The sequence below is a fragment of the Dermacentor albipictus genome, chromosome 5 (genome assembly GCF_038994185.2).
Source record: "Dermacentor albipictus isolate Rhodes 1998 colony chromosome 5, USDA_Dalb.pri_finalv2, whole genome shotgun sequence".
Classification (NCBI taxonomy): Eukaryota; Metazoa; Arthropoda; class Arachnida; order Ixodida; family Ixodidae; genus Dermacentor; species Dermacentor albipictus.
Genome location: NC_091825.1, coordinates 143,062,906 through 143,088,482, shown reverse-complemented (window position 1 = coordinate 143,088,482; position 25,577 = coordinate 143,062,906). Strand labels below are relative to the sequence as shown.

The window sequence follows — 25,577 nt, the reverse complement described above, 5'->3', positions numbered from 1 at the left end:
ATTTTTCCCAAAAATTGAAAAAACACCAAGCCTATAGCCCAGGAAAATATTGTCTCAGCCAGGTCCAATAATTTCTCTCGAAAGTGCTGGTCCTCCGCATACACCACTCCAGACGCACGTGCCGACACCGATTTACGCGATAAATAAACGAATAAGCACAGAAAATTTTTTCCGGAAAATTGAAAAAACACCAAGCCCAGGAAAATATTGCCTCAGCCAGGTCCAATAATTTCTCTCGAAAGCGCTGGTTCTCCGCATACACCACTCCAGACGCACGTTCCGACACCGATTTACGCGATAAATAAACGAATAAGCACAGAAAATTTTTTCCGGAAAATTGAAAAAACACCAAGCCTATAGCCCAGGAAAATATTGTTTCAGCCAGGTCCAATAATTTCTCTCGAAAGTGCTGGTCCTCCGCATACACCACTCCAGACGCACGTGCCGACACCGATTTACGCGATAAATAAACGAATAAGCACAGAAAACTTTTTCCGGAAAATTGAAAAAACACCAAGCCTATAGCCCAGGAAAATATTGCCTCAGCCAGGTCCAATAATTTCTCTCGAAAGTGCTGGTCCTCCGCATACACCACTCCAGACGCACGTGCCGACACCGATTTACGCGATAAATAAACGAATAAGCACAGAAAATTTTTTCCGGGAAATTGAAAAAACACCAAGCCTATAGCCCAGGAAAATATTGCCTCAGCCAGGTCCAATAATTTCTCTCGAAAGTGCTGGTCCTCCGCATACACCACTCCAGACGCACGTGCCGACACCGATTTACGCGATAAATAAACGAATAAGCACAGAAAATTTTTTCCGGAAAATTGAAAAAACACCAAGCCTATAGCCCAGGAAAATATTGTTTCAGCCAGGTCCAATAATTTCTCTCGAAAGCGCTGGTTCTCCGCATACATCACTCCAGACGCACGTGCCGACACCGATTTACGCGATAAATAAACGAATAAGCACAGAAAATTTTTTCCGGAAAATTGAAAAAACACCAAGCCAGGAACACCAAACACCAGGAAAATATTGTTTCAGCCAGGTCCAATAATTTCTCTCGAAAGTGCTGGTCCTCCGCATACACCACTCCAGACGCACGTGCCGACACCGATTTACGCGATAAATAAACGAATAAGCACAGAAAACTTTTTCCGGAAAATTGAAAAAACACCAAGCCTATAGCCCAGGAAAATATTGCCTCAGCCAGGTCCAATAATTTCTCTCGAAAGTGCTGGTCCTCCGCATACACCACTCCAGACGCACGTGCCGACACCGATTTACGCGATAAATAAACGAATAAGCACAGAAAATTTTTTCCGGGAAATTGAAAAAACACCAAGCCTATAGCCCAGGAAAATATTGCCTCAGCCAGGTCCAATAATTTCTCTCGAAAGTGCTGGTCCTCCGCATACACCACTCCAGACGCACGTGCCGACACCGATTTACGCGATAAATAAACGAATAAGCACAGAAAACTTTTTCCGGAAAATTGAAAAAACACCAAGCCTATAGCCCAGGAAAATATTGCCTCAGCCAGGTCCAATAATTTCTCTCGAAAGTGCTGGTCCTCCGCATACACCACTCCAGACGCACGTGCCGACACCGATTTACGCGATAAATAAACGAATAAGCACAGAAAATTTTTTCCGGAAAATTGAAAAAACACCAAGCCTATAGCCCAGGAAAATATTGTTTCAGCCAGGTCCAATAATTTCTCTCGAAAGTGCTGGTCCTCCGCATACACCACTCCAGACGCACGTGCCGACACCGATTTACGCGATAAATAAACGAATAAGCACAGAAAACTTTTTCCGGAAAATTGAAAAAACACCAAGCCTATAGCCCAGGAAAATATTGCCTCAGCCAGGTCCAATAATTTCTCTCGAAAGTGCTGGTCCTCCGCATACACCACTCCAGACGCACGTGCCGACACCGATTTACGCGATAAATAAACGAATAAGCACAGAAAATTTTTTCCGGGAAATTGAAAAAACACCAAGCCTATAGCCCAGGAAAATATTGCCTCAGCCAGGTCCAATAATTTCTCTCGAAAGTGCTGGTCCTCCGCATACACCACTCCAGACGCACGTGCCGACACCGATTTACGCGATAAATAAACGAATAAGCACAGAAAACTTTTTCCGGAAAATTGAAAAAACACCAAGCCTATAGCCCAGGAAAATATTGCCTCAGCCAGGTCCAATAATTTCTCTCGAAAGTGCTGGTCCTCCGCATACACCACTCCAGACGCACGTGCCGACACCGATTTACGCGATAAATAAACGAATAAGCACAGAAAACTTTTTCCGGAAAATTGAAAAAACACCAAGCCTATAGCCCAGGAAAATATTGCCTCAGCCAGGTCCAATAATTTCTCTCGAAAGTGCTGGTCCTCCGCATACACCACTCCAGACGCACGTGCCGACACCGATTTACGCGATAAATAAACGAATAAGCACAGAAAACTTTTTCCGGAAAATTGAAAAAACACCAAGCCTATAGCCCAGGAAAATATTGCCTCAGCCAGGTCCAATAATTTCTCTCGAAAGTGCTGGTCCTCCGCATACACCACTCCAGACGCACGTGCCGACACCGATTTACGCGATAAATAAACGAATAAGCACAGAAAATTTTTTCCGGAAAATTGAAAACACACCAAGCCTATAGCCCAGGAAAATATTGTTTCAGCCAGGTCCAATAATTTCTCTCGAAAGTGCTGGTCCTCCGCATACACCACTCCAGACGCACGTGCCGACACCGATTTACGCGATAAATAAACGAATAAGCACAGAAAATTTTTTCCGGAAAATTGAAAACACACCAAGCCTATAGCCCAGGAAAATATTGTTTCAGCCAGGTCCAATAATTTCTCTCGAAAGTGCTGGTCCTCCGCATACACCACTCCAGACGCACGTGCCGACACCGATTTACGCGATAAATAAACGAATAAGCACAGAAAACTTTTTCCGGAAAATTGAAAAAACACCAAGCCTATAGCCCAGGAAAATATTGGCTCAGCCAGGTCCGATAATTTCTCTCGAAAGTGCTGATTCTCCGCATACACCACTCCAGACGCACGTGCTGACACCTTACCTCTCTTTCCGCGAAAGCCAACCTGCAGGCGCTTGTGTTTATTCGTAGCGTGAACCGATACTAGCCCGCCTGTTAGCACGTGGACGGATGTATGCGCCAAACCAGCATTTCCAGAGAAGTAACGGGACCTGGCTGGGCCGACAGTGTATTCGGCCATTGCCTTACCTTTCTTAGGCGAAAGCCAATCTGCGCTTGAACGTTTATTCATGGCTTGAAGCGTTACCTGCCCGTCTGTTAGCACGTGGATGGATGGATGTAGGCGCCGAACCAGCATTTCCTGAGAAGTGACTGGATCTGGCTGGGCCGACAATATAATGGGCCACTGCCTTACCATTGCTTACGCGAAAGCCAACCTGAGCTTGGGCGTTGTGAATCGGTGCGAGCATGTCTCACAGCATGCGGACTGGTACGTTTGTCCCGAACGAGCATTTTCCAGAGAAGTGAGTGGACCTGGCTGAGCCGAAAGTATAATGGGACAGCCTACCGAATATGCCTTGCTTTTTATTCGACAAAAGCCAACATGCGCTTGTGCGTTTATTCATGCTTTACATTTGTACCGGCGGCTCTATTAGCATGCGCAGTGTTGTATGCGCCCAACCAGCATTTTCCAGCGAAGTGTCGGGACCTGGGTGGGCCGACAATCTGAGCTATAGCCATGCCTTTTTGCCGCGAAGGCCGACCTGCGCTTCTCCGTATATTCATGGCGTGAAGCGGTACCATGCAGCACGTCTGTCAGCATGTGGAATTATTTATGCGCCGAAGCAGCGTTTTCAAGAGAAATGATTGGGCCTGGCTAGGTCGATAACCTAATGGGCTAGAGCTTACCTCTCCTTCAGCAAAAGTCAACCTTTGCTTGTGCGTTTATTCATGCGGTGAATCGGTACATCCACGACTGTTGGCCTGTGGGATGAGGTTTGCGCCGAACCAGCCTTTCCCAGTGAAGTGAGTCGGCCTGGCTGGGCCGACAGTCTAATGGGCTATACTCTTACCTTTGTTTCAATGATATATCCCACCTGCGCCTGTGCGTTTATTCCTACTGTGAATTGGTACATCCACAACTGTTGGCATGTAGAGTGATGTTTGCGTCCAACCAGCGTTTCCCACAGAAGCGAGTGGGCCTTGCTTGTCCAACAATCTAATGGGCTATATTCTTACCTTTGTTTCAGTGATATCCCACCTGCGCGTGTGCGTTTATTGATGCTGTGAATCGGTACATCCACGACTGATGGCATGTGGGGTGAGGTTTGCATCCACCCAGCGTTTCCCACAGAAGCGAGTGGGCCTTGCTTCTCCAACAATCTAATGGGCTATATTCTTACCTTTGTTTCAGTGATATCCCACCTGCGCGTGTGCATTTATTGATGCTGTGAATCGGTACATCCACGACTGATGGCACGTGGGGTGAGGTTTGCGTCCAACCAGCGTTTCCCACAGAAGCGAGTGGGCCTTGCTTGTCCAACAATCTAATGGGCTATATTCTTACCTTTGTTTCAGTGATATCCCACCTGCGCGTGTGCGTTCATTGATGCTGTGAATCGGTACATCCACGACTGATGGCATGTGGGGTGATGTTTGCGTCCAACCAGCGTTTCCCACAGAAGCGAGTGGGCCTTGCTTGTCCAACAATCTAATGGGCTATATTCTTACCTTTGTTTCAGTGATATCCCACCTGCGCGTGTGCGTTTATTGATGCTGTGAATCGGTACATCCACGACTGATGGCACGTGGGGTGAGGTTTGCGTCCAACCAGCGTTTCCCACAGAAGCGAGTGGGCCTTGCTTGTCCAACAATCTAATGGGATATATTCTTACCTTTGTTTCAGTGATATCCCACCTGCGCGCGTGCGTTTATTCATGCTGTGAATCGGTACGTCCACGACTGATGGCATGTGGGATGATGTTTGCGCTGAACCAGCGTTTCCCAGAGAAGTGAGTGAGCCTGGCTGGGCCGTGTTGCGACGCCGGTTACTCGAACCTCGACCGGCGTTACTGCTGGGTAGCGTGACGTCAGCAGGCTGCAGGCGTCCGGTAGACCATAGCGACCAGGCAGGGGCGAGACGATTTCTAGTGCGAAACTTGCACTGTTTATTCCATGGTTGGTGAAGGATATAAAAGAAGAGAACAATAATGAAAATAGATTGCGGGACCAATTAAATAGGCCCGCTAAAATCGTAGGCGGAATTTTGCTCACGTCGTCACGTGACATGTACCGAGTCCGGTCGGTAATGGGCGGCTGCTGTCTCTCTCCTAGGCGACGTTTCACGTGCTTGCCTCCGCTGGCGGCAACCCTTAGGTCCAGTTTGGTGCGCGGAAAGGAGTCTCCCCTTGAGTCGCACAGTTCGCGGAAGGCGGCCCTACCTCCTGGCACGCACACACACAAAGGGGCCCGAAATCACTGCGGGGCGCCCGCCAGACCGGCAACCTCTCGAGAACCCATAGCAAAGTAGGGATCCATCCTCCGTTTCGATTAGACATGGTCTTTCGATCATCCTTTTTGCATGGGGTGTTACACGCCAACCGTAACAGCCGACAATCTAATGAGCTATAGTCTTACCTTTGTTTCAGTGATATCCCACCTGCGCATATGCGTTTATTCAAGCTATGAATAGGTACATCCACGGCTGTTGGCATGTGGGGTGATGTTTGCGCCAAACCAGCGTTTCCCAGAGGAGTGGGCCTGGCTGGACCGACAATCTACTGGGCTATAACCTTACCTTTTCTCCAGCGAAAGCCAAACTGCGCCTGTGCGTTCATGCCATGAATCGGTACCAGCATGTATGTTAGCATGTGGAGTGAAGCATACGACGAGCCAGCGTTTTCCAAAGAAGTGAATGGACCTTGCTGGGCCGACAATGTAATGGGCTATAGGCTTACCCTTTTTTTTTTTTCTTGCACAAGCCAACCTGCGATTGTGCGTTTATTCATGGCGTGAAGCAGTGCCAACACGTCTCTTAGCATGTGGAGTTGTGTATGCGCGGAACCAGCATCTTATAGACATTGAACTGACATTCCAGATTGCTGGACTGATAGTGTAATGACCTATATGCTTACATGTTTTCCGCGAAAGTTTATCTGTGCACGTGCATTTATTCACCGCGTGAATTTATCTCAGCACATGCGTTAGCATTGGGAGTTTTGTATATGTCGAACGACTGTTTTCCAGAGATGTTAACGAACCTGGCTGCACCGACATTATGATTTGCTGTAGTCTTACTTTTTTTTTTCAGGAAATCTCATCTGCGAGTATCTGTTTATTCGCCGCGTGAATTTTCACGTGTTTATTCACCGCGTGAAGTCATATTTTAACGCGATAGCGTTAAGGAGCTCGTGTCGCAGAAAAGCCGGTGTCGTCGGCGTCGGTGTCGGCGTCGGTGTCGGCGGCGTTGACCGTGAGCGATAAATCACGGCAGGCGCTTCATAAATAAAAAGCAACTTCCAAGATTGGCCCGGTGGGAATCGAACCCAGGTCTCCGGAGTGTGAGACGGAGACGCTACCACTCAGCCACGAGTTCGATGCTTCCAAGCGGTGCAAACGCGCCTCTAGTGAATGCGGTGTTGCCTTCGAAACGAGCCGTGGAAAGTTATACTGCGGTGTATATCGGTAATTATGAACATGTAACGTACAGAAGTCACAATTACACGAGTTGCGAAGTGCGTTTCCGCTGCATTTCTTCTGCGCTTTCCGCACACGCAGAGCCATCTTGCGGCAAACACAGAAGACCCCCTCCTCTCAATGTACGGCGCTGCCCCGACAGGAGGCGCGCCGCGCGCGCATTGGGACCGCTGCCAGGCGCGTCGCGGGACTCCCTCTCCCCTGACGACGCTTCGCCGTGCTCCCGGTTTAGATTACTATCTATCTCTCTGCCCGTGCCGATCACGACGTTTGGCTGGCGTAGATCGTTTCCCCTCCGAGACACCGAGTTCTTTGGTTCGTTTCTTTCGCTCAGGCGCACGTTTCGTTGCCGCGGCGAACGCTGCGTTGCTCGACGCTCACCGCGTGATAGGTGGGCGCTAAGTCCGATGCGGGGCGCATCGTAAGTGATCGCTGTGCCGTAGCGCATTGTCTTATAACCCTTGGCGGGTCGACGGGAACGCTGTCGCGTCCCACTCTTGAAGGCGAAGCTTAAGCGTCCTCCAATTTTTTTCTCCAACTCTCTCTTTTAAACAGAAATATACACGGCTGCTACATTTCGTCATATAGCAGATTCCTATTTGCAGCTGCTATTGACCAATAGCTGACATCAATTAAGAAGGGCGTCTGGATCAGTGCACTCCTTCCTACTGTTACTGTGTATATTTATTGATACGGTTTAATAAACAGGCTGAAGTAAACGAAAAACTGCTTTTGAATTTCAATAAGAACCATGTACTTCCAGAAGAAGCCGACTATCATCCCGGCCGTGGCCGAGCATGAAATTAAACTTTGGCCACACTGCACGAAACTTAAAGGGACACTAAAGGGAAACAATAAATCAGTTTAGACTAATAAAGCATTGTTTGAGAAACCTGCAGGCAGTCATTTCAAGAAAATAGTTTGAATATTAGATGAGAAAATGAAGGTCCAAGTATCAGTATTTGAATTTCGCGCCGAAACGCCAGCGCCGGTACGTCAGCGTGACGTCAGGGATTCCAAAGTTTGTTTTCGCATTTGGGCCACGTTGGCTGAATAAAGGTTCCCGAAACTTGGCATGTTTATTATTTGGTTCCTTTAGAACAGAATGAAGTCAATCTGTACCACTATATATAATTAGTAGGCCCTAGAAGATGCCATCAAAATCCAAGACGTCACAGCCCCCAGGTGCGGGAACTCAAGTAGGCGTCGCCACCCGCATTTCGTTCTTGCGCTTTTTCTGGCTTACCAAACGTCTTATCGTTGTAAGAGTGGTGTTTTTGGTGTTGTAGAACGGTGATTTACTGATGGAGAAGAAATCACTTTTCACTTTAGTGTCCCTTTAAGGTCAGACCACACGCATGGTTGCCTGCGCGTGCTCACTCCTGGCCGCCCTTGGCTCGACACCTAGGCAGACTTCACTTTGTAGTGAGCTATTGACAGCACTTCTAAATGCGCAAGTTGGACGTGGTTACTATCCATCGGTCCAGCTGGCGCAGGACAAAACCGGCCCGCCCCACGCAACGCAGCCAGACTGGAGCATGCTTACGCACTCAAGCCCTGTCGTGCCCAAAGCAAACGCTGCGCATACACACTCCGATTGCATGTAGCTGCTGTCTGCAATGTAGGTAATGTAATGTAATGTAAGGTAATGTAGGCAATGTGGGTAATGCGGTCGCCGCAGGGTGCCGGACAAGTCTGCTCACTGAGCACACTGCGGCTTTGAGGACACCCGCATTTGGAGCGTCGTAGGTGCCAAAATCGGAAAGAGCGGCCTCTAAATGAACATACTAAATTAAATTTGAACCGAATGCCACGGCGACCTTCAGTAGGCGGAGCATTGTGGGCACACCTCGCTTCGCCGTAGCCTTCACAGAGCAAGGCATTGAAGAAGGAGCGGAAGCACCGCGAAGGGGATCATGGGAGACTTTCGATTGCGAATAGCTCCGCTTCAGCTGAACGCATTGATGTACTTTTTGCGGCAAAATATTTCTGAAATAGTCAATTTTAACTTCAAATGCATTTCTCGACTTCGCGAAAAAGTGGTTCAGGGCCCCTTTATGCTAGACTGTGTCGTAGGCAGAAAGTTTCCATTTGTCCGAGAGGGGCTGGGGCCCCATCAAATTTCCTCACCCCATATATATATATATATATATATATATATATATAGTCTATGGGCCCGAAAATTTGTTCGAATTAAAGGAAGCTAATAGAGGACTTAACTGCAGTGGCGCAAGTGCACTGAGCTAACACAAGTGGGAAGTTCCACAATACTTATTCACACGTATTTACACATTAGAGTCGGCTAATAGGCGTACCGATGCTCGTATTGCGATAGGAGGCGGCGGGTGCACACGTGTATAATAAAAGGAAACATATGCCCCGTGACAGGAACCGGCAGTATGCAACGCGCCGTGCTTTCCGCGCTCCGAAGACATTGGCGAGGATTGCGAAGGCGGAGTCGGCGCCATTGCTAACAGCGGCGCATTTTTTCAATGAAAAATACGGCACTAAATAGCAAGAAGCTTGGTAGCGAACGTCGAAGTAGCTAGGCCTAGCGTTGCCGCGGTGTGGCTATGGCTGCCAGCAGATCTGCGTGCGAGAGCGCCAGCTCGAGGCGGCGCCATGTTCAAAATGGTGGTGGTGGTGGTGGTGGTGGCTTCGATTAATGCCGTTTCGGACTTGCGATCACGGCAAAAAGTGCGGAAAGTCGGACGGCGAAGGTCTTTTACTTCCGAAATTTCAGAAATTCCTATACGTTGAATATATGGGGTACGTGGCGCTGCCGCGATACTAACAGAAGTCACTAACCCCTCACGAGCAGAATTCATCGGTGTTGCGCGCCTGCACACACCTGCACACGCCTGCGCACAAATTTCCGCCACTGCTTTTTTTTTTTCGAGCACGGCGTTGAGTAGTCCCTCCTAAGCTTTTCCTCTACGTCGGGGTCAGAGGAATGCTAGTGCTAGTCGGAGGCGCCGCCGCGTACTTGGCGCGCTGCTGATCTTCGGAGCGCAGTATGTTCGATTTAACCGTCGCAAATGCTTGCGCGTTCGAATTACCGGGCGTTTTCGCCCACTGGAATACACATAACTTTGACAGGACAACAGCGTCAGTTCGAATCAACCGAAAGTTCGAATTAACGAGATTTGACTGTGTGTGTGTTTGTGTTACCTTTAATAACAGTTGCACTTGAAGAATTCTTCACGGAAGTGACGGCCTTGTATGAGTACTTACCTGAATGTAGGAGACGGTTCAATTTCACAGCCCGAGTCCTGTTGCACTACCAAGAATCAGGCATCTCTCGGTGATGTAATCTTCCTTCGTGTAATTGTCTTGCAGTACTTCGCTATCACTAATACTGCTTCACCTTTCCGGCAGTACTGCAGCCTCTTTTTTTACTGTGAGTCCAAGTACAAGCGCTGCTGCACATGACTGCTATTGATTCTGATTTCAAGTGAATCCGGCTTGGCCTCATTTCAGTTACTGAGTGACTTCTATATATTTATGACATCTGCAAGCAAGTGGTGATGTTTCCATCCCTAATGAATGTTGTAAATTATTAGCAGAGTTTTTTTTCATGAGTCCTTAGCACTGCTTACTGGTAAGAGAAGCAACACTGATACAGATATCATTCACGTGCATTTCACATTCTATTGATAAGAGCCTCTGCCAAAGGTGTCACTGAAGTATGCAGTCTTTTTTCAGGGTTAAATAATCATGCAAAGCAATTTGAAGCAAAGTGAACATACAGCAACATAATCATTCTCTAGGCGTAGGCTATCCATACCATTAGAAATAATTGTTAGTTGGCTACCTCCATCTTTTTAAAAGATATCATAATCTTTGTCCTGTGTATTACAATATATTGTGTATCTGCATGGTTTTTAAAGTGGAAATAATAAAAATGTTGAAGTGAGAAAATAAGGATGAAGTAGCCGCCTCTGGTGCTTCTAATGCGCTGCTCCTCCTATTGTCAGGATTTGCAGAAATAAAGCAAAAGTATGAATTAAGGCCATGCACATCTGCACCAATAATGATGCAGTAAGCTTTTAGCTACAAAAAAATCTTAAGTAAAAAGGTAAAGGCAATTCAAGAGACACCTCAAGTGATGTTGGTGACAGAGCTGTGATAATGACACTTGAGGTGGGGGGATTGAGGGAAGCTTCTGCATCACCAGGGGGCATCGCATCCCCCCTCCCCCAGCAATCTTTGGAGGGGGCTCGGGCTCCGGAGACCCCCGTAGTCGGAGCCCATGGACTAGGTCAAGACCTCTGGGGCCACGTGCTGATCATTTCGTTTTTGTTCTTGTCGTGACACTGCCACGGTAAGATTCATATTGTTCGTAGCAAACTGAGCATGGCAACGGGAAGTTAAAAGAGGACAGTTTTCTCGTAGACTCTGCGAGAATGTTGGTTGTTGAAAAACTACATCGTAGCTAAAAGCTCACTTTAAGTGAGATTGCTACATGTGGGCTCAACTGCATTTTGAACTTACAGTCCTTCCCTCTGTATGGCAAAGCTGGTTCAGCCTTTGTGCTACATGATCTTAGGAACTAAGGTTAAACAATCTGGATCCTTTTTACAGGCCATGGCTTGGCCACATGCGGCCTAGGGCTACGAACAAGCAGGTCGTGCCTATATGTGCTTGAAGTTGTGGTGCCCCAACACTGATGTCTGCTAACCGCAAACGCCTGTGTTTGTCTCATTAAAGCTATTAAATGTGATTCAAGCTCACACAAATTTTTGTATGCTGTGGCAACAGATGATAGTGTGACAAGCCACCTTCCAAGCACCATGCAGGTGTGAATAAACAAGTTTGTTCCTGAAAGAAAATGCGTTTTCAAACTGGCAACCGAAAAAATGTTGTGAACCTAAATGTTTTGGCAATCTCAGACTGAAACTGTATTTATTAACCCATTACCTACTAAATATTAGGTATGTGCACTGTGTGGCCCTTCTTTAGAATTATTTTTGCCCTGTATGCACACTACACAAATATCTGCTGTCACATTTGTTTAGTGCTACTATACAGTTATACAAGGGGCATTCATAACGTTCATATTATCGGTACCATAATACTGGAAAAAGCGTACATGGTGAACATCAAAATCAGTGCATGTCTGCTTAGCTTTATAGGAATATAATTTTTTTTTTCTATATTACCAAGAAACAGAAGTGGTAGCATCCCATTGGGAACGTTGATTGAAACCTGAGCAGGGATCAGCTTTCTGCATTTCTAGGGACACCATGCCAAAGAGATTCATGCCGAACTGGTGGTGGTGTACAATGACAGTGACCATACACTGCCACCTGCTTGGCATGAATATCTTTGCCACTGTGTCCTTTGAAATGCAAAAAGTGGATTGCTGCTTGTGCTTTAACCAATGTTCCTGATGTGCACCACAGTATAGTACTAGCTGTCACAGCATCCATAAATAGCTTTTTACAGCGAATCTGTTAGCCTCTAGTAGGTCAGGATCTTTCGTTGTCACATCTGTCAGTAAAAATTATCATCATCACTAATAGATCATAGCCCCCTCCCTCCCCCTAAGCAAACAAAAAAGCAATGCCCCATACCTGCATAAGGCAGTGGCTACAAGCACTCAGCAAAGTGAGGCGAACAGTGCCTACATTCATCGAATTCACACATGCAATATGCAGAACAGCATATGTTTCAATTAAGAATAGGCTCAAAACAACCATCCAAACCATCAATAAAGCATTGCATAACCTCTCAGCAGTTGTAGTGCTGGCTTTCCAACAGCTTTGCTGGACGTCCACTCTCACAGGGCCAGGTAGTGAGTCAGTTTTCCTAAACCAACAAATACCTCCCAGCTGGCAAATAGCCAACTTTGACAATATGGCTCCCATTCTTATGTTTGGCAGTTTGCCAGCTTTGGCAGCCAACGGCTTAAAGAGACCCTGAGCAGGTTTTTAAGGTTATATATTTCAATTGCTACAGAAGGACTCTGCGATTACAATAGCAAAGTTTAGGCATTCTGTGTAAACCCTAAAATTTAGAAGCAGTATTTGATAATAAATCATCGTGACCCAGACCATTCACAACACTGCAGTTGCTCTATGTTCCCAAATGACCACCCCCCCCCCCCAACCCAACACCTCAGAGTAGAAATTCGCACTCCATGATTATAAATTCAGTGCCTAGGCACATTACTAAATGTTACTGAACCGTCACTGCTCACACTGAGAGACAATGCTACCTTCCACACAGAGTAGTCAAGAATCAGCATCAAGTCAAGGTGCTTTTGAGAATTCGGCCATCTTTTCCCACCTAAAGGCTAAAAGAACCCGTAATATCCCTTTGTACAGCATGTGCTTGGCAGCAGTGGTCACACAGTGGAAAATGTGTGCACTTCATCTTTGCTTTGAGGGTGCTATTGAAACTGTAATAAAGAACGCACTGAAGCAAGTGAAGCACTTTGATGGTACATTTGGTTGGCCACATTGATCCTATGGCTTTACTTACACAACATGCCTATGCATCTGGTTGCATCAGCATTGCATTGCATATGCAGCAGATGTGTAGGCCACTTACAATGTAATTTTGATGCATAGCTACCCAACCAAATGCGTTCCTATCTCACAGCAGTATGTGCCTGTGGCACCATCGTGCAATTCGTACAGCAATTATAAACATTTGCACTCGTTGCAGTTGACTCATCCACACAGCAGATGATGTCACATGACCCTCTCTTGGCCAGATTTTGCCTGCAAACTCACTTCAAACTGAGATCATATTGAGACACTATGAGTCCGAGTCTGATGGCTGCTGAGGTTGCAGGATCACAACAGGTTAACGGAGCTGCAATCGTTCACTAACACCTTTGCAGCAGCCCTAACAGTCACAGCTGTGACCACTAACCCACGATTCCCGATGAGTTGCAAGTGCAATGGGTTAACACCAAAGGGGACAGGCACAAGTTTTTTTTAACTAAAGATGTTTATTTTCACCCCAGTCAAACCATCCAGGGCAACAAAAGACAATAAGCCACATTGGCGGAATGTTCTGCAGAGCTGAAAAAAAATTAAATATAGAAGAATGCACAACAGGAAGCTGAGGACAGTTCAGCTGACCTCGTGTAACTCCACGCTCTCGACCCATCATAAGTCGCTCACAATGGTCCAGCAATGCAAGGAACTGCAGGCAGGGCACTCCATGGCTGAGGCGAGTTGTGACCAGTCATCTCTGCAGCAGGTACAAAATTATCACATAACTATGCACAGTCATTCCTGGGAAATATTTGAATGCATTTACATCCCCAAATAGCTCTAACTAGAGAACCACTAAAAAACATACTTGGAGCACTCATTTTCAACTACATTATTGTGCTGCCACATTTCAAAGCATTCAGGAGTGCTTGAAAGCAACCAACTAAGTACACTGCGACAATATAAGGCACTTGTTTAAAGTAACTAAAAGTAGAAATACAATCGACTTCCATTAATTCGACCTTGACGAGACCAACCAAATTGATCAAATTATCCATTGTGTTGAATTAATGAATATGTAGAGAAAGACACCGGAGCACACCAGTGCTTCATTTGGCAGTACTTGCTTGATTATAGCGTGTACCCGAGTTTAATGCACATCCAGTTTTTACGGGTTCAAAGCCGAAAACAATGGGCACCCAGATCAAATGCGTACACTATCTTTTAACGAGAAAAAGGCAGCATGTCTGCTATCCTGGCAATTGAAAAAAGACGAAACCAACTAAGCTTACCTTCATGAAATAAAAATTTATCTACTCATAAAGGGTCCCTGAAAGGGTTTCGACAAATTTTGTACAAGCGTAGGGGTACAGCTACAGTAATTCATTTGCACCACAATTTATGTGAAGCATCTTCTATTAAGAGAGCTACAGACGATTACAAGTTATTTTCCTCCATAGCCATGCATTTTCTTCTCTACTCATATGCCGAGTTATCGGGGCTAAGCTCCACCTTCACTGGCTCTGTATCATGATAGGACGTCACGTCGTCTACTTCCGGTTCTCTTGGAGCCAGTCTGTGAAGCCTCTCCAACCTCTCTGCCAGCCACCTGGCAGCCAATTCCAAGTGAGAGCTATCAAAGCAGCATGCGTTACAAACATTCTGTTGCAGCACCAAGCGTGTCCAGTGTACTAGTAACCACATGCGAGCCGAGCGTTTTGACAGATGGGCGAAGGCATAAACTAAAGCCTCTCCGTACTACTACTGCTCTGATGAAGGACCCAAAAGAAGCTTTAATGCAGACGTACGTGAGTGGCCTGATCGGTCTGCACCATCCAGCCACTTGGTGGTGCAGTGCTTAATCAGCTAAACAAAGAGCTAATATTGCTCTAACCAAGTGTAAAACATCTTAAACATTTGCAGAAGCAATATGTTCATGATCACGCTTCCTGCCAAAAATTTACACCAGCAGCAAAGTAGAATACGCTTCGTTAGTGCTATATTAGTTCTGTATTTGGTTGAGCTCTGTGCCACACCAAGTGGCTGCATCGTGCAGGCCGTTCACGTTTGTGCCTCTGCTCAACCCGTGAAACGTCTGCTTGCACTTGTGTTTACACGAACACCAGACATGCGAAACACTATTGTGGTAGTGATCCTCCGGCATATGGTGACGGCCACAAACGTGCAAATCCTGGTGCCGATCAGGTACCGACAGTACAATGCGCTGCAGCCACTCCACTCATCTGCTGCCTTGCAGAGGGACACCATGTCACAGCTTGACATATTGCCAGTCACTATGTCTGCAGCCCACAGTGTAACAAGGGCGAAACGTGGTGCCCACGAAAAGAAGATCGAGACCAACAGTGACCACTGAGCTCTCGTCAAGACGGAGCACGTAGTAACACAAACAGACGACACTTGCTTTGTGCTGGAAGTCTTCAGTGTAGTGATAAATTGTCTTTGTGCATTCTCGTTTTGTTACTTTCTTTTTTGTAGACATAATCAACAAAGGCACCTCGCGTCACCTGTTATGGGGCAGAAAAAACTCAGGCGAGTGGCATGCTGCGATGGTTAGTGATGTACATTTTTAAGACTTTATCATAAATTACACACTTTTTACGGAGCACATAGATGCATCAAATAATGATCAGAAGAACCTATGCTAAGGACTCAGTACATTTCTACAAAATCGTCAAAATCGTTTCAGGGTCCTTTCAAAGCGCCTCTACCAGGTCTAGCCATTTTGAGCTTACAAGTGCCGTGCATACAATGCGCACTAACAATCGTCTCTGCTAAGTATTACATTGCTATGCGCCGCAGAAAGAGCTGAAATTTCAAAATGAATGCCGTTTGCCCTTCTCCTTGCAGGCGCTGGGCTCCAAACCAGAGGGTTGACGCACATGTACAAGCGCACCTACGTACATGTGTCTGTGCTGTGATGTCGCTCATAGTGAGATGTGACTTCAAGAATTATTCAAGGCAACATCTGTTATTTGTGTGATATGTTGCTTCAATAGACAAATTAAAGTTTAGAGAAATAATAGAACACAAACTGAATGTCCGCGTGTTTTTCTTTTACATCGCACAGCAGCAAGACGGATGTACTTCGGTTTCGTCTGCTTGTTCCCGCGACGTGCAGTGATGCACACAGACACCGAAACTATGTCACTTTCTACTGTGTTCCAATGCCTGATCATGCTCTGTGACCTGCTTGTGTCTGCTTCAGTGTTCACGTAGCACTGACTTATTTATACTGCTAGTCAGGTGTACTCGTGCACAGCACACAAAATTGTGTGCTGCCTGAAACGAGACAAACACAACAGCTCACACGCGACATTGTCAGTCGAATTGCACCATGCAGTGAAAAAGCTAGGGGGGGAAAAAATGAAGGCAGGGCCCGTGAGGTACGTGTTGCGCCATTCTTGAGCTCTGGTATGGGAGAATGCAGGAAAGGAAGTTCGCTTCGCGGAGGCTAGGCAGGGCAAGTGGAGAGAGTCTTGCTCGGCAGTGGCGCTCGCCTCCTGAAATCATGGGTTCGTGGCACTGAAATATTTCTATCTCAACTATTAATGAACCAATTTGTAAAATTCTTGTGGCAGAATGCTCCCTAGAGGACACGTATCAACTTCCAGTGTATAACCAGAATTAGCTATGTGGCCTGGTAAGGGATCCTTTAAAGGCCAATTGCAACGGACTTTCACGATGGCTAAATTTAGTGCAAATGAGTACCCTATATAGAACAAAATTAATCTTGGTAAAACCACAGAGCTGGTAATTGTATACAGTCGAAACCCACGGTGACTAAATCCCGAGGTAACGAAATTCTTGCCGTAATGAAATATTTTTGGATCCCCGGCGACCACCCATAGGAGTCAATGCATTTCCTATCTCGCAACAATGGAACTTTCTTGCAAAGCAATCCCTCCTTAAAGAATTTTTCTGAAATGGCAGTCCGCAAATAATCTACTCACGTAACACTAATTGTGTCCATAAACTGCTCAAATGCATTCGTTGTGCGCTTAAATTGCATGAACTACTGGCACAACACACTTGCATGGCTACCACCATTTTTGCTTACAATAAAAAAAGAGCCCTGCAACATATTGTTACGCTCTTAGGTGCATAGTGGGTTCACGAATGTGACGCCCTTAGGTGCATAGTGGGTTCACGCCTCAACAAACAGTATGCGGGGGCACAGAAGAGGGTGAACGAAGAAGACGACAGGTGGCTGGCTGGCTGAATCTCGACAGGCGCTCAGCTGATCAAGGCCATCGCTTCTAACTCTACCCGGCTGCAAAGTAACGCCTTTTGTGGGCGCAACAGAGTGGTGGAGGTGCGGGGTACGACAGGATGTACCACGGAGTCGCAACATCCAGAACTTCGCCGGAGCCGTCGTCTTGCCGGTCTCTTGCCAACGACCTTCCCTATGGCTCAGGACGGAGGTGGACAAATGCCAGCTCAAGTTTCACCTTCTCAAAGGTCAGCGCCAGTTGGACCTTTGCGGCACTATATGGAACCACGCTCGTTCGCGGGAAAAGTGGGCAAAGACGTCGACGAGTGGCTGATGCACTACGCAAGGGTGAGCCGCTACAACCGTTGGGATTCTGTCACTCAGCTTGAATATGTCGCGCTCTTCCTGAGTGAGACAGCGCTGATGTGGTATGAAAACCACGAAGACTCCCTAACAACGTGGGAGCACTTTGTCGAGGAAATTAAGAAGTGTTTCGGCGACACCCACGCCAAACAGAAACGCGCCGAGAGAACACTTGCTCAAAGAGCTCACGCTCCTGGAGAAACATGCACTATATACATAGAGGAAATCCTCAAACTGTGCAAAATCGTAAATACGCAGATGTCCGAGGAAGACCGAGTCGGACATCTCCTCAAAGGAATTGCAGAAGATGTATATAATTTCCTCATAAGTCGGGAACACATCGATTCCGTCTCAGATGTCGTGCGTCATTGTCGTACGTTTGAGACGTTGAAAACACGTCGCATTGTGCCAAAGTTTGGACGCCTGGCGAATGTGACAACCATTGCCAGCGTCGATGAGAGCCCGTCTGCCGATCTTTCGTCTTCTATACGGCAGATCGTGCGTGAGGAACTGCTGCAGCACCAGGAACTTGCGCGCGACGTCATACGACAACCTGACGCTTACTACCCGCAACACATGGCGCCTGCCGCACCCTGCGCTTCCTGGCAACCGGCGGTATGTGTCACAGACGTCAACCGCAGAGGTGCTCCATGGCCACGTGAGGACACATTTACGCCCGAACACTGACCTGCAGAACACCCTCGCCCCAGCAGGTTTGCACGCAGACCGACCGTTCCTCCTGTGCAGCAGGCCCAGCCGCTTCGCTCTGCTACACGACCCCCCACGGCTGAGCGCTTCGAAGGGCAGTTCAGCGATCGTCGTTTACCTGTGTGTTTTAGCTGTGGCGACTTGGGTCACATTGCCAGGTACTGCAATCGCCGTCAACCACCGAGGTTCGACCGATCGACGATGTCTAGGCGGTACCGCGCTCCTCTGGGCGAAACATACTCGCCCTCGCACACATACTTAGGAAGCTTGCCTCACCAGCACCCGGAGCCGCTGCGAAACCGTTCTCCAGCATCCGATCACAGCTTGACACCACCACCCGCTCCTCGTGTAAGGCGATCGCCCTCTCCGCGGCGTCGATACCCGTCGCCACCTCCGGAAAACTAGCCAGCGCGACCGTTGGAGGTGAGGTCGCTGGACAATCTTCGCTGTCGACAGAGATACCTCCAACCATTTGTATGTTCAAGAATAAGGTGTTTGTATTACTTTACGGGGTTTCATCCATGGCCTTAGTGGACATGGGAGCAACCGTTTCAGTGATGAGTCTGGCGTTTAAAAGCCTCCTAGGACGAAAGGTGATGTTTCGCTGGGACCGTGCCGATACGTTTCGCGGAGTGAGTGGGGAGTTGTTGTATCCTGTGGGCGTGTGTAATGTAGACGTAACCTTGGGTGGTCAAATATTTAACGCGGAGTTCGCTGTTCTACCTCATTCTACGCATGACGTAATCCTGGGCCTTGATTTTTTGAAACTGTGTGGTGCCACCGTCGACTGCAAAACAAGTGAAATCAGTGTAGGTACGAGCTTTTCTGCTGCGTTTATGGAAGGCCCTCCGTATCGTGAAAGTGTGCTTTGTGTATCCCGGGATACCGTTGTGCCTCCGTTATCCGCAACGTGTGTTTCAGTCGCCTGTTTCCCCACCACCGACGGAACGTTTGACGCTACCGTGGAACCCGTTCACCTGAGTTGCATCAAGAGGAATGTACTGATACCGTATTGCACGCTGTCAGTTGTTCAGGGACGCACCAACTTATGGGCCGTAAACTGTTCCAGTGAACCTGCAATACTACCACAGGGTCTGAAACTTGCCGCCTACCATGAAGATCACGTGCTATCACTCGCCATTCTTACAGAGGCCCTTGATTCTGCGGATGAGGGCCATTTCGCTAATGTTTGCCCTGCGGCGCACTCCTCATTTCTGACTATGGTAAACAAGTCGCTCAGCACTAAGCAGCGTCACGAAGTGGCGAATATTCTGCTAAAACATGCCCGACTGTTTGACTTCTTCCAGCAAGAGGGACCACCATTGTTTCCTCCTTCTCGTATACACCATCGCATAGATACGGGATCTGCCCAACCGCTGCGACAGAAACCATACAGAGTCTCACCATCGGAACGCAAGGTGATCAATGACCAAGTCCACGAAATGCTAAATAAGAATGTAATCCAAGGATCCTGTAGTCCGTGGGCAGCGCCAGTGATCCTGGTTAGAAAGAAAGATGGTTCATGGCGATTTTGTGTTGACTACCGCCGCCTCAACACCATCACTAAAAAGGACGTATATCCTCTTCCGCGTATTGATGATGCTATCGACTGCCTCTCATCAGCGTCTTACTTTTCGTCTGTTGACTTGAGGTCGGGGTACTGGCAGATTCCTATGCGCGAGGCAGACAAGGAGAAAACGGCATTTGTAACACCAGATGGACTTTTTGAATTTAATGTGATGCCCTTCGGGCTCTGTAATGCGCCTGCAACTTTCGAGCGCTTCATGGACAACATCCTGCGTGGTTTGAAGTGGGAAGTATGCATGTGCTATCTAGATGATGTAGAGATTTTCGGGCGCACGTTCAGTGAGCACAACGCACGTCTCGATCTTGTGCTAGACTGCTTGGACAAAGCGGGTTTGGTCCTCAACTCGAAGAAGTGCCATTTTGGAGAGCGCCAAACACTCGTTCTGGGACACCTAGTGGATAAGGACGGTATACGACCTGATCCAGCGAAGACTGCTACAGTGGAAGCCTTCAAGCAACCTCGCCATGTAAAAGAGCTACGCAGTTTCCTAGGACTTTGCTTGTACTTCCGCCGGTTTATTCGTGGATTTGCCAACATCGCGTATCCGCTGACATGCCTCCTCCAGAAGGGCGTTCCCTTTGAATGGACTCCTGAATGTGCAGCTAGTTTTCGTGAGCTGAAGTCTCGTCTGACGTCTCACCCCATTCTCCGACACTTCGACCATGCGGCTCCCACAGAAGTTCATACGGACGCTAGCGGTATTGGCATCGGCGCTGTCCTTATTCAACGCGTCGACACCAAAGAACACGTCGTCGCCTATGCGAGTCGTTCTTTAAGTAAGTCCGAGCGTAACTACACCGTTACAGAGCAAGAATGTCTTGCAGTTATTTTCGCAGTACAGCGCTTCCGGTCGTACCTGTACGGGCGCCCCTTCACTGTGGTGACAGACCATCATTCTCTCTGCTGGCTGGTTAATCTCCGTGATCCGTCGGGCCGGCTTGCACGTTGGACACTCCGTTTACAGGAATATAACTTTACCGTTTCTTATAAAAGCGGCCGCCGACACGCCGACGCTGACTGCCTCTCGCGCATGCCGCTTCCAACGACGGACTGCGACGCGGACAACTTCGACTGGTATATCGCATCACTGGAGCCGGGATTTCCTGATCTAAATACCTTCAAGGTCGAGCAACAAAAAGACAGAACTTTAGAACCACTGCTCATTACTGCAAGGCAATCAGCACCATCCACTCGTTTCTGTGTTCGTGATGGGGTTCTTTACAAAAAGAACTATTCTACTACAGGCCCACAATATCTTCTGGTGGTCCCGGAGAGTCTCCGTGTCTCCGTCTTGCGCGCTATGCATGACGATCCAACATCTGGACATTTGGGTTCTGCGCGAACTCTCTACCGCCTTCAAGAAAGGTTCTACTGGCCTAAAATGCGCCAGACGACCGCCCAGTATGTGTCTAGCTGCAGCGAGTGTCAACGTTATAAGCGTCCGACGAGTGCTCCTCCTGGTCAACTCCATCCAGTGCCACCCCCAAGCACTCCCTTTGAGCAAGTTGGCATCGACCTCCTCGGTCCTTTTCCGCGTTCATCCGATGGGAATCGCTGGATTATCGTGTGTGCCGATCACTTGACACGCTACTGCGAGACAGCTGCAATACCATCGGCTACTGCAACCGAAGTGTGTATTTTTCTGCTGCATTTTGTCATTCTCCGACATGGACCTCCCAGAGTCATCATCAGCGATCGTGGGCGGCAGTTCACTGCAGACGTGGTCGAAGAGATGCTTCGTCTATGTGCTTCAAGGTTTCGACATTCCACCCCGTATCATCCCCAAACAAATGGCCTTACGGAACGCACGAACAGAACTCTTACTAACATGCTGTCCATGTATGTCGAGTCAGATCATAAGAACTGGGACAGCGTGCTACCTTTCATTACGTACGCATTTAACACCTCAAAGCATGAAGTTACGGGCTACAGTCCCTTCTTTCTTCTTTACGCTCGTCCGCCTCGTTATACCCTGGACACTATCTTCCCGTTTTCCAGCCACGATAATCTTTGTATAGCAGAAACAGTCTGTCTTGCTGAAGAAGCCCGACGCCTTGCTTCTTTACGCACTCTTGTTTCACAAGACCGCTCGAAGGCACGCTGCGACCGCCGACGCCGACACGTGATATATGACCCTGGTGATTTAGTGTTGCTCTGGAAACCAACCAGGAAACGTGGACTATGTGAAAAACTGCTGGCCCAGTATGTTGGACCCTATGTTATTACGGAGCACATCAGCGAATTAACCTACCGCATAGCACGTCTCACATCAAATGGCCGACGGTCAGCAAAGACTGAACTTTCGCATGTCGCCCGTTTAAAGCCCTTTATTTCTCAACAGCCTGTTTGACTTGCCCGGCGGGCTTCGTCTGCACGAAGGGAAGTGTTACGCTCTTAGGTGCATAGTGGGTTCACGAATGTGACGCCCTTAGGTGCATAGTGGGTTCACGCCTCAACAAACAGTATGCGGGGGCACAGAAGAGGGTGAACGAAGAAGACGACGGGTGGCTGGCTGGCTGAATCTCGACAGGCGCTCAGCTGATCAAGGCCATCGCTTCTAACTCTACCCGGCTGCAAAGTAACGCCTTTTGTGGGCGCAACAATATCGTGACAGGCGGCAGCGATGACACTTTATCAGTGGGCTTTGTGTACCGCCGCACATGGTTGTGTGCTCGGTGTCATCAGTGCTAGAGTACGTCAACTGTGTGTCTTTGTGCCAATCGGACCATGCGCTTTGCCAGCCTGCTAAGATGCCGCCTCCAGCCGAAAAGCGGAAATTCATGACACTGCAGGATAAGGCTGCAATTATTGCCCAAGCTGGAAAGGGCAGGAAGAAAATGGATAGTATCGTCAATGAATTTGGAATTGCAAGCAGTACGATATCTATGATTCTGAAAAACAAGACCTCCATTCTCGGCACGTTCGGAAATGACGTGAGTGAGAACAAAAAAACAGTGAGCGCTGCGGCATTTCCAGACGTAGACACGGCAGTGTTCGCATGGTTTTGTGAGCAGCATGCCAACAAAGTGCCGTTATCTGGCAGAGTGCTTCAGCAGAAGGCGCTGGACTTCGCGTGCATTCTCAGGCACGCTGATTTTAAGGCTAGCCCTGGCTGGTTGAGTCGTTTCAAAGGCCGCCGCGACATAGTGGCCAAAGTCATTTCCAGGGAGGCAGCAGCCATTGACCCTGTGACAATGTTGTCGCGGCTGCTGACCAACAAAGAAATATTAGACCAGTACAAGCCCTCGGACATCTACAACACAGATGAGACGGCCTTATTCTATGAGATGCTGCCATCGAAGACCCTGGACTTAGAAGGCCAGAGATGCCGCGGGGGGAAACACAGCAAGCGGCATGTAACAATTTTGTTGTGCACTAACATGGACGGCACAGATAAACAGCCACTGCTTGTAACTGGCAGAAGTAAGAAGCTCCGCTGCTTCAAGGGAAATTGTCGGCTGCCCATACAATACACCGCAAACCTGAAGGCATGGATGACTCGGGCCAGATTTGGCAGCTGGCTCGTGGTCTTTGATAGGGACATGGGGAAGGCAGGCCGGTCGGTCTGCCTTTTTTTGGTCAATTGCAGTTCCCATCATGTTGACAACGTGGAGCTTGGAAACGTGCGCTTGGTTTTTTTCTCCACCAAACTGCACTTCCGTGCTGTAACCACTCGATCAAGGCGTCATTCGTAGCGTCAAGTGCGCCTAGAGGGAGAGGCTGATTCAGCATCTGCTGATGAACCTCCAGTTGAAGCATCCCACTGTAGTGGACATGTTCATGGCGCTTGAGATGGTGGCTGCCACATGCGGTGCGACATTGCCAGCCGTGACAGCTAATTGTTTTAAACATGCCAGCTTCATTGCGACTCGGCAAGCATCATGCACTGATCCAGCGGCATCGCAAGAAGATTCACCTGAAGGCGTACTCTATGACAGTGCTGACGGCGCAGTGCCACCATTGTTGGCCCACGCATGGGATGAACTTTGTGCCGTGACAGATGGTTCTCCGGATGGCCTCAGCATCGATGAGTTCGTTCATGCGGATGAGGGTGTTGTTGTGCATGAAGAGATGACTGATGAGGTCATCATAAGTAGCGTTTGCGAAGGTGCCAATGACGCCAATGAGCACCAGATAACTAATCATGAAAAGACGGCGAACACGCATGCCTTCGATGCAATTTGTTCATTTTTCGGTGAGCATGATGAAGACGTGGCAACGGACCACTTTTACAGTGCGAATTGAGAGCAGTAAAATTGCTGCAAGACAAGGCTCGGCAAAGTAAGCTGACTGACATTTGGCAATAACATTTTTTTTTTTGCAACCCAATTCCCTTCTGTCTTTCCTGCCTCATTCTCGTGCTAACAAAATTTTTGCAAAAGCAAAATTTTTTTGCTTTCCCCGGCGATTTCGTTACTGTGGGTTTCGACTGTACCTTGTTTTTTTTTGTTAGCAGCCCTTAAAGAGTGCCTATGCAGACGATGCGTGCAGTTGATGGTGTAGCTGTAAAATAAGTCCCAGCTCGCCATGGTCAGTCACGGGCGCCGGGTGCTCGTAGTGGCTCATGTCGCCACAGATGGAGAACCACAGGGACCAAGCGTCTTACCCAGGGAGAGGGCTTGTCATGGCACCTCACAGCAGCCCCGGTATCTACGCTACGCAGTAGTGCAGCATCCAAAATTCTCTGAGGTCATGTCGAAAGGCTGCATCACTTCTTGTGAGCAGTAATGTCTTCGATATCTACATTATCTTAAACTAGATTTTTTACATAGTCCACAATTTCATTGCATTTGGCATTTAATGTGTGTTGTTGTCAATCTCAGACAGCTCTTTATTGCCGTCTATGAAACACAACATGTCGTCTTCAGTGTTGGTCCATTGTGCATTTTGCATTTACACATGAACTTAACAGCAATCGCTACCGGGATGGTGGCCGATGCCTAGACTAACCACTTCAACAGTTTGTCCAGCAAAGCATACAGTACTCCGGTACACTGAAAACACAACATGACTTTGTTGCTTAGTATCTAGAATAACTCATGAAAAATCTGGCTCGTCTGTAGCTTCATGCTGTAGTCAAGTGGATAACAATTTTCCTTTTGATAAAATAACTTCTCATTTGAATGAACTTTCATATTCAGAATAAAAGATGCAGTTCATCATTGCCATACTACCCGAAAATTTGTTCAAATGCCCCTTTGTGATGAAAATGGCAATAACGCTGCCCCTCCCAGTAGGCTGTTGTAAACACGGTTTCAGTTGGGTATCCAATTGCACAGCACAGACAATTTCCATGCCAATTTTCTTGAAAAATAAGTCATATGTTAGAATTAGGCAAATATGGTAACCATTCGTTGCGAGCTGCCCTTTTCACTTGAAAACCTTCCTAGGGCAGGCTAAAAAATAGGAAGCTATGGCAGGAGATATAGCATTTTAAGTGAGCCAAGAGATGGTGGTACTAATGATCTGCTGATGTGGTAAATTGGTTTCAATTGGTTTCAAGACTTTCCGCGCCACTCACA

General features: G+C 47.7%; 1 long non-coding RNA gene across 2 annotated transcripts in view; it reads right to left on the bottom strand.

The window, feature by feature from the left end:
* Positions 1-13,664: 13,664 nt before the first annotated feature.
* Positions 13,665-25,577, bottom strand: part of LOC139060172 (uncharacterized) — a 113,465-nt gene continuing 101,552 nt past the window's right edge. For both annotated transcript variants that reach the window (XR_011514642.1, XR_011514641.1), the window contains exon 5: positions 13,665-13,922. This is a non-coding gene — a long non-coding RNA (uncharacterized lncRNA). The remainder of the gene's footprint in view (positions 13,923-25,577) is intronic.